At 30.6% G+C, this 18,010-nt stretch overlaps 1 protein-coding gene across 3 annotated transcripts in view; it reads right to left on the bottom strand.

Annotated features, from left to right (window-relative positions):
- The window catches only part of LOC111677482 (dnaJ homolog subfamily B member 6), a 99,190-nt gene that overhangs the window by 31,436 nt on the left and 49,744 nt on the right, over nucleotides 1-18,010 (bottom strand). For all 3 annotated transcript variants that reach the window (XM_046953485.1, XM_046953483.1, XM_046953486.1), the window contains one exon: nucleotides 13,733-13,771. The gene's annotated coding sequence lies outside the window, so the exon portion shown is untranslated. The remainder of the gene's footprint in view (nucleotides 1-13,732; nucleotides 13,772-18,010) is intronic.

The raw sequence follows: 18,010 nt of genomic DNA on the forward strand, positions 1-18,010 counted from the left end.
AGGCTTAACTTGCTCTTAGTTTAAACTCGGAACAAATTTATGCGGACTTTAACCGATGATTAAGTTTTTCAGTTATGGATTTAAGTTCAGTTAACTTTATTAGTATTACCAACTTTTCACTCAAAAACATAAACAATGAACAGATGTTTTTTTGCAAATACATAATACTTTTGTAAAATAAAAATTTTGTTAAAAATGTTATATAAACATTTAAAACAATAATAAAGAAAACAAAACAAATCAGAAAATTACAATTTACTTTAAATATTTAGTTTTTGTTCTTACGAAATCATTGTTTTATTGTTTTTGTTAATTGTGTTTTCTCACTTATAACTTAAGTTTAATTGGCCAATAACACTCAGTTAAACTAAGATAATAAGTAACGTTACTGTTTACTGAAAAACACAAAACATATATTAAACTTGGTTTAATTAAAGAATGTAGATTATTTTTATCTAAAAAAACCCGCCCTAAGTGAACGTGCAAGTGTTAACATCGAACTCAGAATTTTTTAACATCACATGTTTAGACTAATATTTTAGCCATAGTAATTAAGGCGTATTTGAAGAAAATTTAATTGCCTTTACATATGACATCCTCAAAATGGAGTAATCGAATGGATGTTAAGAGGCTATTATGTTTTTCCTTAGCTTTTTTCAGTTCATCTAGTATTTTGTCACAAATCAATGTTCGTATTTCTGTTTCTCACGATTAAAATTTCCTTAACAGTTTGTCCTTCCTCTTGTAAGCGCTTATTTTCAGGGTTTTAGAAACATTAACTTTCTTGAAATGAACGATCATCCAAATATGTTTTCTGCAGCAACGTTCTAGATACATAAAAGAGGGTCTCCAATCTAGTCTAGAAAGCCAAAGATTACCCCCGTTTATTTTAGGTTTATTACGCACATTTTCCATACAAATTCCTAAATAAACCATCAATAACTTTATTAAGCATTTATGAATATGGGGGTTAGAAGTCAGTTCTAATTTTATTATTGAGGTCCATAGCGGGTTTCGAGTGATATGTTTGCTTACAAACTAAGCGTCTTATTCAAAAACTTTTATCGATGGTTTATAAATCAAATTTTCATACAAAATTTGTTCTATAAACCTTTGATAAATGCTTATGGATAAGGCAGAAATTCTCTATTATCAACATAGTTCATATATTCTAAATCCATAATGGATCTCCCCAATATTTGAGATAAAATATAACAACTACTACAGGTCTGGTATCACCATAATTAATACTCATTTCTAATTCAAATGAAAAAAAAAACGCCGATGACTGACTACCACCAACGATATCTAAACAATAATACAATGAGCAAAGAAAAGATCTCAACGAGTTATAAACACAACAACAACAACAAGAAAAACAGCACGCGAGCATTATTAGTTTAGCTAAATTTATAAGGTATTTTTTTAATTTGATTTGCTGTTGTTGTTATTAAATTTTCGATCACCACTTTACACTCACTCACCTTCAAATTAGTACGATGATGAGCCAAAGATACTAGGTTGAGAAGAAGTTGTTAGTACATTACACTATACGATACGATACAAACAACAGCAACATGTGCCTTATTTCCCAAAAAAAAAATGAAAAAAATTAACAAGTCATGAACTTTAAGTTTCAATTTGTATTGAAGAGGGAAACAGCCAATATCAGCCGGAGAGTTAAATAGTTACAGCAAAAAAATGTATATAAAAATAATAAAAACAACAAACACAAATAAAATTAAAAAGTTTTTTCTTTTAATTTTTGTTTATCAAGTTCTTGGCTGCGATAAATATTTATGATGAGTAACTGTGTTGTATTGTGTGCGGTTGCAAAGTGTGTTTACACTAGCAAATGTTTAGTATGTAAAGTAGTCTATGTATGTAAAGTTATATGTGAGTGTATTATAAAACAGTTTACACTCAAAAATTAGTGATTGATATTTTAAGAAAGAAAGAGCTAAATGAACTTTAACATGGTGGACGCTCCCAAAAAGTTACTGATCTATGATATACCAATTTAGAGGGTATGACAAAATCAATTGATCAAATAACAAGATCAAGATGCTTTGAAGTCTAGCTTCATCAAAGATGTACTTAACTGTTATAGCTCTTAAATCTTGTTAACTTCGAAAAACTATTCAGACCAAAATCTATGTGGTCTACTTTCAAACATTTTTCTTTGACTGTACAAACGTTTCTTGACATTTAGAAGAGAATATAAAATGACTTCGATAAAGAGAACCACAAATAGGTAAACAAAATGCTCTCTTTTTTCTAACACTTACGTCAAAACGATACACTACTTTTTATAAAAAAAAAACTAAAATATTTATTAACCCATATGCATAAATAAATGGAAAAAAACTTCTCATTACTTAAGATAAAATGCGTATAAAATCAATAAATAAATGCATTTCAAAAACACTTACGTTCGAATTTTTCACACAAAATTTCAATTTCATTTCTTTTCGATTTGTGTGTGCGATAAAAATAAAAACGAATAAATTTCATCATTAACAATGATAAAATACAGGAAGAGTGAAATAAAATTACGAAAATTTTTAGGAAATTTTAGCAAAATGAAAATTTTATTGGTTTATCAATGGTCATGTTAAAATATTACTATTTATGTTTCATAATACAATATTGAAAGAGTTTTAATAATTTGAAAATTATAGGTAGTAGGAAGTAGAGGAAAATTGTGACTAGAACCATCAGGTCCCCTACCTTGCGACTGTCTAGACTCGTCATAATTGCGACTATAATACAGTAATTTTAATTTTACAAGACCGACTGAATACTACTGTTGTGGAGATCAGATCAACACGGACAAAGACTGATCAGAACCAGAGCTGACATCAACAGATCAAAGAAGTGTGATGATCAATTCGACTTCAATTTTCTCGACTCGAGGATCAGAAACAGAAGCTAAAAGCATATATCCTTTTAACCGGCAATGTTTGAAGCAGGCGATCCCTTAGTTATTAACTTTTTCTGACCAATTAAGGAACAGCATAAAGCTGTTTTTGTTCAGAAAAGTTGTAAAAAGGTGTTTTTTTAATCAAATACAGATCATGTGAGCGAATTAATGTCGAAGTGCTGTACGTGAACACCTGTCATGTTGGTCAATTTCCACTGGATGAGCTTCTTTGACGGCTGACCACCGTCCCATTGTGTATCTAACACGCAGGTGGAAAATTTTCTACATTGGCGGTCACTTTCGAGAATTAATAATATCTCTTCGGTTTACAACTACGCCTATCTGTTGAATCGGTAACAGCACCTAGAGATGTATTTGGTAGACCGAATACGCTGCACAAATAAACAGAGTTTTCCCTGAACATACATGGATAAGAAACAAAAATTCGATGGCATCACTTGTAAGGGCATCTTCTGTTCATTACCACTCAACCCTGCACACAACTCATTCATCCGACACACTCATAGAACATCCGAGACACTCACTCTACGTATACGTATCATATAAAATTAACACTAACTTATTTCCAATGCTTAGTCCACAGTTACTCTTCTGTGGGGTATCTGTTGTCTTGGTAACAGCATTGAACAGCATTATAGATTTCATCGTCGATCCCAAAAGAACCTCAACTAACTGACCAACCAGGACAAAGTTTGCGAGATAATGTGGTTCTCTGGTTCGAGATCATTTTAAAATAGACCTCTTTTCCCCGGGATGTCAATCACATCAATCAATCAAGGGTTTCATCGAGGTAACATGCCCCTGGGGGGATAAATGATTCTAATATGTATATACACATCCGTCATAGAACATTTTCACTTACCTAGGGAGAAAAGGTGAAAGTCTAAACACAACAGCATTTCTGTCTCTTAAGCTATGTTTTTAATGGATTAGCCGCCGTGCAAACTAGCAATATTGTCAGATATATTATATATGTGTCATATAATTGTCTGGCAATTAATTGTCAGCTTTTATGACAAACACCTTGCAAAACCTATTACTTTTTTTACAACGTTCCGTATGTATATTTTGACAACGGATGTTGTTAAAAAAATTGGTGTCAATTTAGTACCAGGCTTGTACATTTATTTTCCCTCTGTGTATATCTGACAAAATTATGACATCTGACAATAGTGTAGAAATCAGCTTTGACATTTAATTCTAACAAAAAGAAGACTCTTTCCGAACTCGACCTTAAGCCTATACCGACATTACAAAAATGTTACATTTACTAGCTCTGAAATTTTTTTTCGACGAGCTGAAACTTAATCTCTTGACAAAGTTTATATTTACGTTGACAGTTTTACATATTTTACGGTTCTCGAAATATCTTCTCAGTTTACTTCCTGTTCCAACTCAGAGAATACCTTGTTCGATTTAATATTATATGTTAAATGGTTTAACCTAAAAATGTATATTTCAAAGACAAAAGGATTCACATAATTGTCAACATATGACAATATGTCAAATGGCCTAAGATTGTACTCGCAAAACGACATACACAACTTTAACAATCTTAACGAAACAAGATAAGTCATTAGACACAAATCCACATAATTGCTCAGGAAGTTTAACTAATTATAATGTTTGTTCAACAATAGAATTTGCGTGATTAAACAATGTTATAAAGACAATTAAAATTTTAATTCTAACTTTGTTTTCAGTGTCACATAAATGACTAATTTATGTCTGAATCTGAATACAAATTAAAAATAATAAAAAATTTCCTTTTCTTATTAAATATATTTTATTTAAATGTAATTATTTTAATAAGAAAAATCTTAATATTACTATTCAATTAAAGAAAAAAAACTATGATTTTATGATAATGATGGGAAAATTTAGTGAAGCATTGAGTAGAGGTATTTACAAATCAGATTTTTGACAAGGTCCTTCACAGGTGAGGACGTTTTAGCTAGAATTTTAAAAGTAACACGCAAATTAAAACAAAAGATCGCAATTAATATAAAGATCGGTTGTATTTATTTAAAATTTAATGTCGTTTGTAGAGTTAAGGAGAGGAGAAGAGAAAATTAGCGATAAGAATAAAAAAATAAGTTTAAAGTGAATGTATGAATGAATGAGTAGATTAATGACGAAATAATGATGAAGTAGCAACAACAAAGCGGGAAATACTTTATTTTTTTTTAAAGATAAAAAATTCATGCAATAAACAAAAAATATATATTTTTATTCGCATTTTCTAAACGACCATATGACTCAATGTTTTTGTTTTATTTAAAATAAATAAAACGGTTATTTTTTAATTGTAACAACAAAGTAAACTGTTAAATGTGACATTATAACGAAATGTGAAATGTCTGTTTAAGAGAATTAGTTTGAGATTTCCTTAAAAAACAATCGAAAACAGGTTTTAAAACATGTTAGTCATTGTGATTGATTTTAGAACATTAAAATAATGAATTGGTTTTTGATAATTGATTATCCGATCAAGAAGTGGTAAACATAGTCACTACGAGACGAATAGCCACTTTTTTCAGAAAAAAATTTTCGACACAATTCCACCATTAAATCAAAAAATGCAACTCCTAAAACTGTCGGCTTTGTTTATTTATACAAAGTATTTACGTACAACATTTTCTGGCGGTTTACTACTGAGAATGTTCCGCGTAATTTATAATTCATTTAAAATATCATAAATTATTTTATTGATTTTTTAAACTGTCACCATGATTTCAATTTAAATTACCCCTCATTTAATTTTGTAAAACGGAAGCATAAGAAACTTTTTTTCTGTGCTTTTTGTTCAGTTTTCAAGTTCAAGTACAAAAGTTTATTTGCATTTTTTCATTGTTGCTTTATTTAACATTGCATAATTTCATTTTAATATATATCGCCAATATAACAGCTCATCAGGGCTGTGCAAAGTTTTTTATTTGCAAACCAGAATGGCAATGAATTAATAACATTTTTGAAAAGTCAACACAATACTTAATGTAAAGTTTATGTGTTTCTTGTTGAATTCCCTTGTAATTTTTGGAACTAACTCGGAACTAACATATTTTGTACTGGATGTTACACAGCTGTTGTTTAACTTGACCGGCGGAAATCGGTGGAATTTAAAATACGTTGTATTGTCAGTCTACTGACTCGAGGAGGCTGATACAGTTCTGCATACTTATAACAAGTCAGAAATACAGACATAATCGTATAGTCCTGTTATAAGGTAAAACAGTGGATTTTGATTCAAAAAAATGGATGCAAATACTTTAATCTTAGATACGACCTACAAAATCGGACAAATACTATCCTTTAGGATTGTATACATACATAGAATATAATTTAAGCTTTGACAAGGCCTACCGAATGGGAATACTATCGAGGAAAGATTTGGCTACAAAGAACGATGCGATCTAAGCTTACATTGAAGATTGTAGGCTTTATTCCGCAGCATTATTTTTTAATTGCAGGGTTAGCTATAGACGAGCCACATTTTTTGTACATAGCGAATAACGGTTCATTTGAGATAACTAATCTCTGACCAGCGTTGCACAACTTTCGTTTTCATCAACTTCCCTTGGAATATGTTTCCATGATGAATGATCCCATATTAATTTATTGCAATCCCGTGGTAAGCCTACCGGGAGTATAAACTGCTAATGATCAAATGTACCCTCGGCCTATCCTAGGAGTCACCGGATCATTTGCTCGAGTAACTACTAATCTCTGACCAGAGTTGCAGAACTTTCGTTTGCATCAGCTTCCCTCGGAATATGTTTCCATGATTAATGATCCCATGTTAATGTATTGCAATTCCGTGGTAAGGTGTTGTTAATACCTCTAGCTTGTCGGGTCTTTAAACTGCTAATGATCAAATGTATCCTCGACCTTTGCTTGGAATGATTTGACATGGAGTCTAATCTTCTCATAATTTGGTTCTACGGGGGGCCATTTGCCCGCAGGACTTTGTCCAGGCTTGTCAATTGGTTGAAATTCTTTCGGGATGCACGTAGTGGCTGTGATTTATATTGAAATTTATGGGCAGGGGATGTTGGTTAAAATATTGATACGCGCTTCTATTTTCTAGGAGTGGTACAAACCAAAAGGCAAGGTTGTGGATTAATAAAATGTTGGATTTAAGCTGACAATGCAGAGATTGGATATGCGTTGGTGAGCGGTGTACCATCAGATACTTCTATATGATAGATGAGAGCAATACTAAGTTGTATCTGTGGAGATGTCGGTACGACGCAGGGAGTGATGTATAAAGTGGAGGAGAAGTCGGTTGAGACATTTGCGGAGTTGTTAATACCTTAATCATTAATTTATAGGCGGTTTACTTTCATGGTTGAGGATAAAGGAGTTTTCTAAACATGCTGAATTACATTATTGACTTGTGGCCACTGAAATAGGTCAAGGAATGAATTGCGCTGAGTTTTTTTTTTTTTGATGATGAGAATATCTGTAGGAACAAGACATTGCATTTATAGCATTAATAAGGTGTTTCCATCAGTTGTTTGATCCGCCCCTTTTATTGGCTCTAGCCAGTTTGATTGAGCTTGACTCATATACCTGTTATTGTTAAACCATGGGCTACCACGGCGAGAGATTATTACCTAGATTGATATATTATCTAGTTTATAGTCTATTGTATTTTATAGTCTATAGTCTAGTTTATAGTCTAGTCATAGCCTATAGTCTAGTCTATAGTCTAGTCTATAGTCATAGTCTATAGTCTAGTCTATAGTCTAGTCTATAGTCTAGTCTATAGTCTAGTCTATAGTCTAGTCTATAGTCTAGTCTATAGTCTAGTCTATAGTCTAGTCTATAGTCTAGTCTATAGTCTAGTCTATAGTCTAGTCTATAGTCTAGTCTATAGTCTAGTCTATAGTCTAGTCTATAGTATAGAGACCATAAGGTTTCCAATACCCGCAAAATAAAGTACACCCCATGGCAATTAATTTACATTCTTCATGAATCAAGAAAGCAGCTATTGTGCATGTTTCCGAAATACAAACAAATTTCAGATTTGTCGGTCATTAAATTACCTTAATACGGAAAACAAATAACAACAAACATTATTCAGTTATTAAACATTTAACATAAAACTGAAATCAAATTTTATCAGAATTTATTTTTTTTTTTGTAGAATTTTATCATACTAAATCAAGTAGTCTCCTAGCATAAGTGGAAATGCTATTTGTCTGTTGCTATTTGATTTTAACTCGTACGGAGTACAATTTACTCACAATCAACACGTTTTTTTGTTTAATTTTATAGTTTATTTTTTTTTTTATTTTATCTAGCTACATCATCAAAGTCGTAAAATAACAACTACACACAATATTTTTTAATTAAATTGCGCTCTATTGCTTAATGATTCACAATTTACCGGAATTAAGAAGAAGCAAATGAAAATAAAAGACCGTTTAGAGATGGACATAGAAATAGACACAGAGATAGAGAACTCATACAAATAAACAAGCGCGGGCAAACACAGACACACACACATACTAGTAAATGCATCGTTTTTGAAATGCTGCACAATGGGCTAGATAACAATAATAAATACTTGGTTAATAAAATCTCCAAAACGAACACATTTGTCTATATTGTATTCTACATGTGTGCTGGAGATTGAAAGTTACTGATCATATGTTTTGTTTTAAATTTGGAAGTTTTTATAGATTTTATTCGCAAAAAAAAAAAAAACTCTGAAATACAAATTAATTACCAACACAATCGGATATAGTGGAGTAGTTCAATATCACGAAGAAGAGCACTTTTTTCCTCTTCATTTCACATTGAATGCAATTTTTCAATACGATTGAATGTTTAATTGTATTCATTGCGTTTACTTTAAATTAAACAAAAATCTTAATGTTTTCATTTTTCTCTTTTTATTTTTTATTATTTTTTGTTGCTTTTATTCGTTATTATTTCATTAAATTATATTTGATTATATAACATTTTCTTTAAAGTATTTGTAGTCTACCTTTACCGACATACATTCATATCGCTTTGTATTAATGTGTATTTTTGCAAGCCAGCCTTTGATAAATCAAACAGTCACAACTTTATTAACAGATTTGTATCGCCCTACAGTGAGATTGATGGCAAGATCACATGTACGAACATCCGATTCCTTTAATAGCTGAGAAAATATATCCATACACATGTATATACTCAACACACACAGGGATAAAATAAACTTTAAATTAAAATGCAATGTTTTTTAAACAAATTATTTTAATTAAAACATATTAATAATAAATTATTTTTATTTATTTATACTTGTAGTAAAAAATTAGAATATTGTGGATTCTTGTCAATAACATAATTATCAAAAAAGATTGGCACAAAAAGCTCGATTCATACTATTTACTACAAAATTCATAACATTTATGAATTAGTTAACTCTAAAATTTAAGATAAATTATTAGTTCATAATTAAGAAAATTACAGACACAATGTGATAAACTATTGGATGCCCTCTAAACCCCTTCGAATAGATTTCAATTCAGGAACGAAATCCAGAAAAATAAAAACAAAAAGACTACCCTAATATTCATACATATAATAAATAAAATATTACATGTGTAGTTGTTGTTGTTTTTTTTTTAATTTGTTTATTTCTATTGATTTGTTCAGCATCAACAATAAACAAATTAATAGAAAACAAAAATAAATGTAATTAAAAATTAAAAAAAAAAAACATTCAAACATATTCGTATATTTTATTTATTTTCTCATTTAATTAATTTGTGGCCATAAATGTACAAAAGAAACAAAAAATTGAAATCTACTCATTCCCAAGCATCAACCACTGACAAACATCTGTATGGTTACTTCTGTCGTCGACTTTAGATAAAAAAATAAAAATTGCCAAAAAAATATATATGAAATTTATAATTATAAATAATAATGACAAAACACTTAAAAATACATGTTTTTGATAGATAAATATAGAATTTGAAATATAACCGTTAAATTTTTATAAATAAAAAGTAAATTAGTTTAGAAAATTGTAAGGTGAAGAAGACTTTTAAGATACACTTCAAAATTTATATTATATAAGCACAAATTTCAATACCAGAATTATGCAACGTCGGCTTGATGTTGAGCGGAGTTAAAATTTATAGGACCTACGGGTTCAACATCACCGCCATCTCAATGGACAATGTTTAGTTTAAAAGGATTGATACCTATTAATATATCCACCCGGAGTCTTAAAGGATCCACTGAGATTACCTTTTATATTCCCCTAAAGCTAAAATGTAACGTGTGACATTTCAAATCTTTATAAGTTGCCTGACTATCAATATAAATCATTACTTTCGACCCCCTTGTAATATATGTCCTAATAATGTCCACGGATTTCCAGATCGCAAAGATATCATCCTTTAAGTCGCTATATTCATCTGGAAGTCTATAGAACATTGACATCACATAAACTCCGGACTCTGTGTCAAATTCCGTATTCGATTCATTAGTAAAGATAACACACCCTTCAAACAGTAATTCGGATCCAATTCACTCGCTTCCCTAGAAATCACTATTGTAGGTGTCACCTCGAAATATCAGATTGTAACCATTTGATCAGAAATACCCTCCCTACTTTCCACAATGCCTGTACAGTATTATTATGTGGCCTAGTCTTTGGTCTTAATAAAGCAAATTAAGCTAAATAAGTTCCTAGTCGCTACACTCTCAAAATAGAAGCACACCTTTGAGCTTTATTAAGCATTAGTCTCAGGGATGGAAAAAGAAATTTTATTTCAGTATCAAAAAATATTTCAAAGATTACTTTCTTGGATCTCAAAGTAATAAGGTTAGGTTAGGCCAGCTTAGCATGTCTGGTTGCAAGTTCCAATTCTTACCAACAGAGTTTCTGCACGTCAAATAGGCATTGAGATCCTATTCTTCCTGTCTATTCTTCTTTCAAGACCATTTACGGTCAAGGAAGGTCTCTAGATATATTCAGTCCAACACCGTTTGATTTCGGCAAGATAAAACTACAAGGACCTTATTCGAATATGAGTCACTAATTTGTTAAAAAAAATCTTACGGGAGGCTACATGAGTCCCAAAATCATTTAAATTCGGGTGGAATCATTTAAAGTTTCAACCAGTATTAACTAATCGGAACATGAGTAAAAAAATCAACAAAAATTTTTAACAAAATATATCTAGGCTAAAAATAAATAGTAATAAAATAAGAAAAATCATTGCAAATTTAAAAACTATAAAAATGTTCCACTCAATGCCAAAGATTTGCAACAAAATAGTTTTAAAAGTCCGACATAAACAAATTATTAAAAATGCAATTTCATACAAAATGTACACATGTTCAAAAAATCGTAAAAATGTAAAAATCAAATTTTGAAACAAAATTTTGGAAAGATAAGAATTTTTTTGTAAAAAGTTGTTTGGCTAAAACAACGTTATATTTAACAAAAAAAAAAATGTTTTTAAACACTTGTACCTGATCATGTAGAGTGTATATAGATATGTTCAATATTTGTAGCCTAAATTTAGAAATATTTAAAAATAAATATTCTCACACATATTTGTATAAAAATTACACAAAAATAATATAAACAACATTTGCAAATATATTAAAAATCTTTATATTTCTCCCTAATAGTCAAATCGACATTAATGTGAAATTTTAGCCAAATCCATAGACCAAATAAATTTGTATACATTATAATCACCTTTATTATTCATCATTGCGAAAAGATCATAGTCATAATGAGCAAAAAATTTTGAAAACAAAAATTATTAAATAAAAATATTTGTTTTATTTTTAGACGAAAAATTCGAATTTTTAAACAAAATAAAAATAAAAGCAAAAACTTAGAGGCACAACACAAGTACTGTCTGCTATGTATGTGGCAGCAGTAGTTAAATCATGAATAAGAAGAAAATATTAATAGAAGTCCTGAAAAATATCAGCATATAATTTGTTAAGTACTAGGTTTTGGTAAATTGCCTCTCGAATAATCTAACACAAGCCTTTTTTATGATCTATAGTCCATACTATAAACTCATCTATTGTACAATTTATATACTGATCTATAGTCCAAACTATATAGTAATCAATAGTCCAAACTATCTACTGATCTATAGTCCAAACTATAGTCTGATCTACAGTCCAGACTATAAATCTGTCTAGTCCCAACTACAGATCAGTCTAAAGTCCCAACTATAGACTTATCAGGAGTCCAGGCTATAGACTGATTTTTAGTTCAGATTATAGACTGATCTAAAGTACTGATTCTAGACAGATTTATAGACTGATTAACAGTAGAGATATTAGAATAATCCGTAGTACAGAGTACACACTGATATAATGTAGACTATAGACTGATCTCTATTACAAACTATAAACTTATCTATAATGTATAATATAGGCAAATCTATTGTCTGGACTAATCTATAGTCTAGACTAACCTAACCACAAATGTATAGTTTAAACTATCGTCAAATCTATTGTCTAGACTATCGTCAAATCAGACTATAGACAAATCTATAGTCCATACTATAGACAAATCTATAGTCCATACTTCAGACAAATCCAGAGTCCATACTATAGACAAATATATAGTCCATACTATAGACAAATCTATAGTCCAGACTATAGACAAATCTATAGTCCAGACTATAGACAAATCTATAGTCCAGACTATAGACAAATCTATAGTCCAGACTATAAACATATCTATAGTCCAGACATCTGTCCATAGTCTGAACTATAGATCATTTAAATTGACCGATTAACATAACCGATTTCAAATGCACAACTAAATTCAATATGCACCGGAATTACGGTATAAACGAATGAATGTGTATTTGACCATTTCAAAATAAATTTTTTGAATGAATTTTTGAGGTAGAATATTTAAAAGCAAATTAATATAAAGATGCCGGTACTGATGGCGCGTTCTCGAAGTCAACGTCGACAACGTCGATGGGCAAGAGTGCAAAAAGCCATGTGTGTTCGTGGATATAAATAAAAATTCTGTTTTATTTATTTGTTGGTGATTTTTGTCGGTTTTTATCTTGTTTTCCTGTCACTATTATTAAATGGCGTCAAAAGCAAAGAAATTTATATATTGAGACAGAAGTATGACCGACCGAATATGTCTGTCTGTATTTTGCTGTCTATACAATTGCAAAAAAATACATAAGAATGTGCAAATAATTGTTGTACGTTGTAAAAAAAATGTATTTGTATTCATATATTTTTTTTTTTTTTTGAGTTTATTTTTGTTTTTCTCAATCAACCTCATCAATGAAATCTTAATTTGGAAATATTTTAAGAATTTACACATTAGACAAATGGACAATAAAGAAATAATTGTGTATTTTAAATATTTTTGCCAGCCTTTAAGAGGGGAGTGTCTTGTAGTAAAATATTATAGAAAATATTTCCGCAAATTCTACACACATACATATTTTTTTTTTGCTATTTTTTTATATTTTTTTAAGTACAAATATTGTTTTAAATTGTTTAGTCATGCCAGCGAGTTTGTTTGTTTGTTTGTTTGTTACACATTTGAATGGGGTTGTTTATGACAGTGGCATTTTAATCGTTGACAGGCGGTAATAAAATTTATTTTTATTTAAAACGAAAAACTGTAGCAGCAACAAACAAATACTTGTTATCCAGGTGTTTATTTGTGTCTTGTTTGTAAATTTGTTTAAACTGAACATGTGCAACATAGAGCCACACAATGTTGCAATATGTTGAATATATGTATTTATAGTATTTAAGTTTTCTTACCTTATTTGAAAAGACAATAATTCATTATTTTGGTTTTATCTGCAAAAAGAGAAAAAGAATGGAATAATATTAACAATAATAGTTTTTAAAAAACCTATGAATAATTTGGAGGAAAATGGACGGACTTGCAATAAGAAGAGTGAAAGCCCTCCTTTTAAATTAAATACTTAAAAGCGTATATGTATCTGTGAAAATATTAGTGCTAGAATCCTGAATTTCGTACAAACAACTTTAACAGTGAGTTTCGATATAAAATCAGTATATTTAAGAAACTAAAACAGTTAGAGTACTCAAACTTTGTAGGAACCGCATTAATATCAATTTGAATTTTTACGATACAAATGTACGGACAAGTAACAAGAGACGTAGCACACCCATAAGAATAGAAGAGGGGTTACTTTTACGATATATAAAAAAAACTTATATCTGGGAAACCGGTCGAGCTAAAATCATTAAATTTGATACGACCAACATTAAAACACAATCGAATACTTTACTTGGTGTTGATCTTACAACAACATGTAAATTTAATACTTAACTAAATATGGATTTTAAAGGTTTTTTTTTTTTTATCCAAAGAAGTCAATAATCTGGAAGGAAGACTTCTTTGGACAAAAAGTGTAATATCAAACTAAAACAGGGTGTTCAGCGTACATGCTGCTTGGGTATAAGTGGTGCCATTTGTACTACTTCTACAAAGGATCTGGACATGTTGCAAAATATTGTACACATTGAAACATATTTAAGATATAAAGTGGCGCCTACAACCAAACGGCTCTTTACTTAAGGCGAACTGGTTAAAAGGTTACATGACACCGTTACCGGTTACCGGTTGTGCCTGATCGCATATCACACACAGAATATGTCAAAAACTTTTAAACTCTGATCCCAAATATAATGTCTTGGTCAATCGGAACATTAGAACAAATACCAGGAATCAGTTGCTACACAGATGGCTTAAAATTGGGGAACAAAGTGGGCCTAGGATTCTATATTGAAGACCCGTAAACAGAAACATACCACCGCTTACCCAATCATAATACATGATTCCAGGCAGAATTCCGAGCAATAACGGAAAGTGTAAATTGGATTATAACAAATATGGCGCCGACAGGTCTTTATATACTTACCGACAGCCAGAAGGTAATTAAGGCGACATCAGGTGATAGAATTAATTATAAGACCGTATTGGACTGTTAGAAAGATTTAACTAAATTCTAAATATTCGCTCAGATATAAGGTTTTTAAGATATGGGTAACAGGTCACTCGGGAGTAGTCGTGAAACGTAAGGACGAATGTAATAGCTTTAATGAAATATTAACTGGAGGTGGTTCACATGATGAACGCAAATCCATTCGACGCAACTAAAGCTGAATAAAATATGAGTGAGAGAATCCCATACAGGTCACTTGGAATAATGAAAGGCTTGGCAGAAGTACAAAACATAGGCTGTAAGGCAAGAAATCTCCTCAAAATGTGCGTTGTGGTTAGTATGATAGTACGTATTCTGAGTGGATATACAGGATTACGAGCCCATCTACCTTGCTTTGCCAATTTGATAACTCTCAACATCATGAGTATAGAGTTGTTATCGTAATCTATGTAATGATATATATTTGTATATAAAAGATTTATGCAGTCAAGGTTAAGGAATTTCTTGTGGAAAAGGACTTAATTAGAAGTATATTGTAAATTTGATTCCCGATTACTATCAGAAAAGATTTTTAAGAAAACTTAAAAAAATAACTGACAACTAAAGCAATCTATATGACGATCTCCTAAACGATCTCGGGAAATTTATCGACATACACATAATAGAAATTCAATATGCTTATAAACGTTGCCGATTAACTATTAAAATTTGTTTTGTCCAATCACCGCAATGACTTCACTGAAACAGCCAAAGAAGACATAAAACTAAATAATCATTACTACAATAAAGGTGGGTGTTCAAATAAATAAATTTATTGATTCTAAGCAAAATATTTTGTAAAATAAATGTTATTTTTTAATAAAAAAGAAAAAACATGAAATAAAAGAAATGACCACAAATCATTTACAAGATATTATAAGTCGATAACAAAAATATACACAGTTTCCAGCAAACAACAGCAAAAACAACTAAATATTGGCACGGTATTAACACTTCTATGATAAATTGTTGAATCTAAACACGATGACGATGGCTGTAAGGCATCAAAAACACTTTGAATCATCAGCAACAGCATCATCATCCTCCTCATGGTCTTCAAGTGAGAAGTTTTACAAAAAAAAAAAATAAAATAATGAAGAAAGTGTTGCATATATTGGCAGAAAGATGGACGGACAAAGCGACAATTGAATGGATCAACAATAGCAAAAAAACTGTGAAACAAACAGACATACGAACGTGTACAGCGCGAGTAAATATGGTGCGAATGTTTTAAACAGCTTTTACCCACGACTCACTTTGAAAGCAATAGATAAAACGATATAAAATCAAAGACTATAAATACTTGTTAAAAAAATTATAGCAAAAATAGACAAAAAATTATTTTATAATGTTGTACTATTAGAAAACGCTTAGCCACTTAATGTACACAATAAGAGCGAGAGCGGGTGGTGATCAAGACCAGATTTTGTGCACATAACTAAGCTAAAACAGGTCTGGAAATAATACTGGACAAAGACGAATCTCATAGATCTCTTATGTTATCAAAGTTTTTTAATAAAATAAAAAGAAGACTTTTAACAATAATAAACAGATTATCTTGTTATCTGTAGTACAGACTATAAACTATACCATAATCCAATTCTGATTTTAGCCAAGACTGTATTTCAGATTATAGACGATAATATATTTCAGCTTATGAGCGAAACTATAATCTAGATTATAGACAAAACAGACTATATACGAGACTACAGTCCAGACTATAGATGAGAATATAGTCTAGACTATAGACCAGACTATAATCTAGACTGTAAACAAGACTATTGTCCAGACTATAGACAAGACTAGAGTCGAGACTATAGACAAGAACAGACTATAGACGAGACTATCGTCTATAGTCCAAACTATAGACAAATATATATTCCAGACTATAGATAAAACTATAGTACAGACTACAGATAAAACTATAGTTCAAACTAAAAACAAAACTATAGTCTGCACAGTAGACTAGAGTATAGTTCAGACTAAAGTCAAGATCATGGAACATGGCAAAACTATAGTCCAAACTATAGACAAATATATAGTCCAGACTATAGATAAAACTATAGTGCAGACTACAGATAAAACTATAGTTCAGACTAAATACAAAACTATAGTCCGCAGAATAGACTAGAGTATAGTTCAGACTAAAGTCAAGATCTCAGTCAAGAAAATAGACTGAGCTCTAGTACATACATTATATAAAACTTGTGCACTAATGAACTTCAAACTATAAAAAGATTACAGTCTAAACCCAGTTTTCACAAAGATATAAATCGCTTACAATAAACCACAAATAACTTTATTAGGCATTTATGAATATGGGGGTAGGACTTCAGCCTATACCAGTAATACATAATGTTGAAAGTGTAATTGAAAATATATCAGGAGATATGAAAAATTAAATACTGTACCCTACATTTGGTGGCTGGCACAACAAAAATATGCCCCAACGCTGGAAACGATCAATGATGATCGAACGTGTCTACGTTTTGCACATACAAGGGCAGTTTTGAAAAACCAATAATGGTTAAAATATATTAAACAAGTTCATGTTTATACATTAAAAAAATAACAAATTGACGATGAAAAAAACAGTCAGTGTTTTAAACAGCTAAAACGGCAGCAACACCAACGACAACAATAATGACTGACTATACGTTGGTTGATCAAAGCAAACAAAAATCACTTGTTGACGATTATTACAATGATCATTGATGATGACGATAATAATGTTGTTGTTGTTGTTGTTGTTGTTAAAAAGATAATGATGATGATCTCAATAAAGACATTTTTCTAGCATTTGTTTTGAAAGCCAACAAGTCTGGTCTGTAGAAATTTAATCCGCAAATAAAAACAACAAAAAAACACTACAAGTTTTCTACAACAATAACTGCTGTCCATAGTCAGAGTCTGAGACAGGGAGTCAGCTTATTCAATGAACATAATTTGTGAAAACATTTGCAACACAAATGTAAACATGAGATTTACCAGTTGCCATCAACAATGTCATCATCATCCATTCTCCTCCCTTCTTTTTTTCTTTCACCCAACTGCTGTATTACAAGTAAGTGACAGTATTAATGTT

This window comes from Lucilia cuprina, chromosome 6, assembly GCF_022045245.1.
Source record: "Lucilia cuprina isolate Lc7/37 chromosome 6, ASM2204524v1, whole genome shotgun sequence".
In the NCBI taxonomy this organism is placed as follows: domain Eukaryota; kingdom Metazoa; phylum Arthropoda; class Insecta; order Diptera; family Calliphoridae; genus Lucilia; species Lucilia cuprina.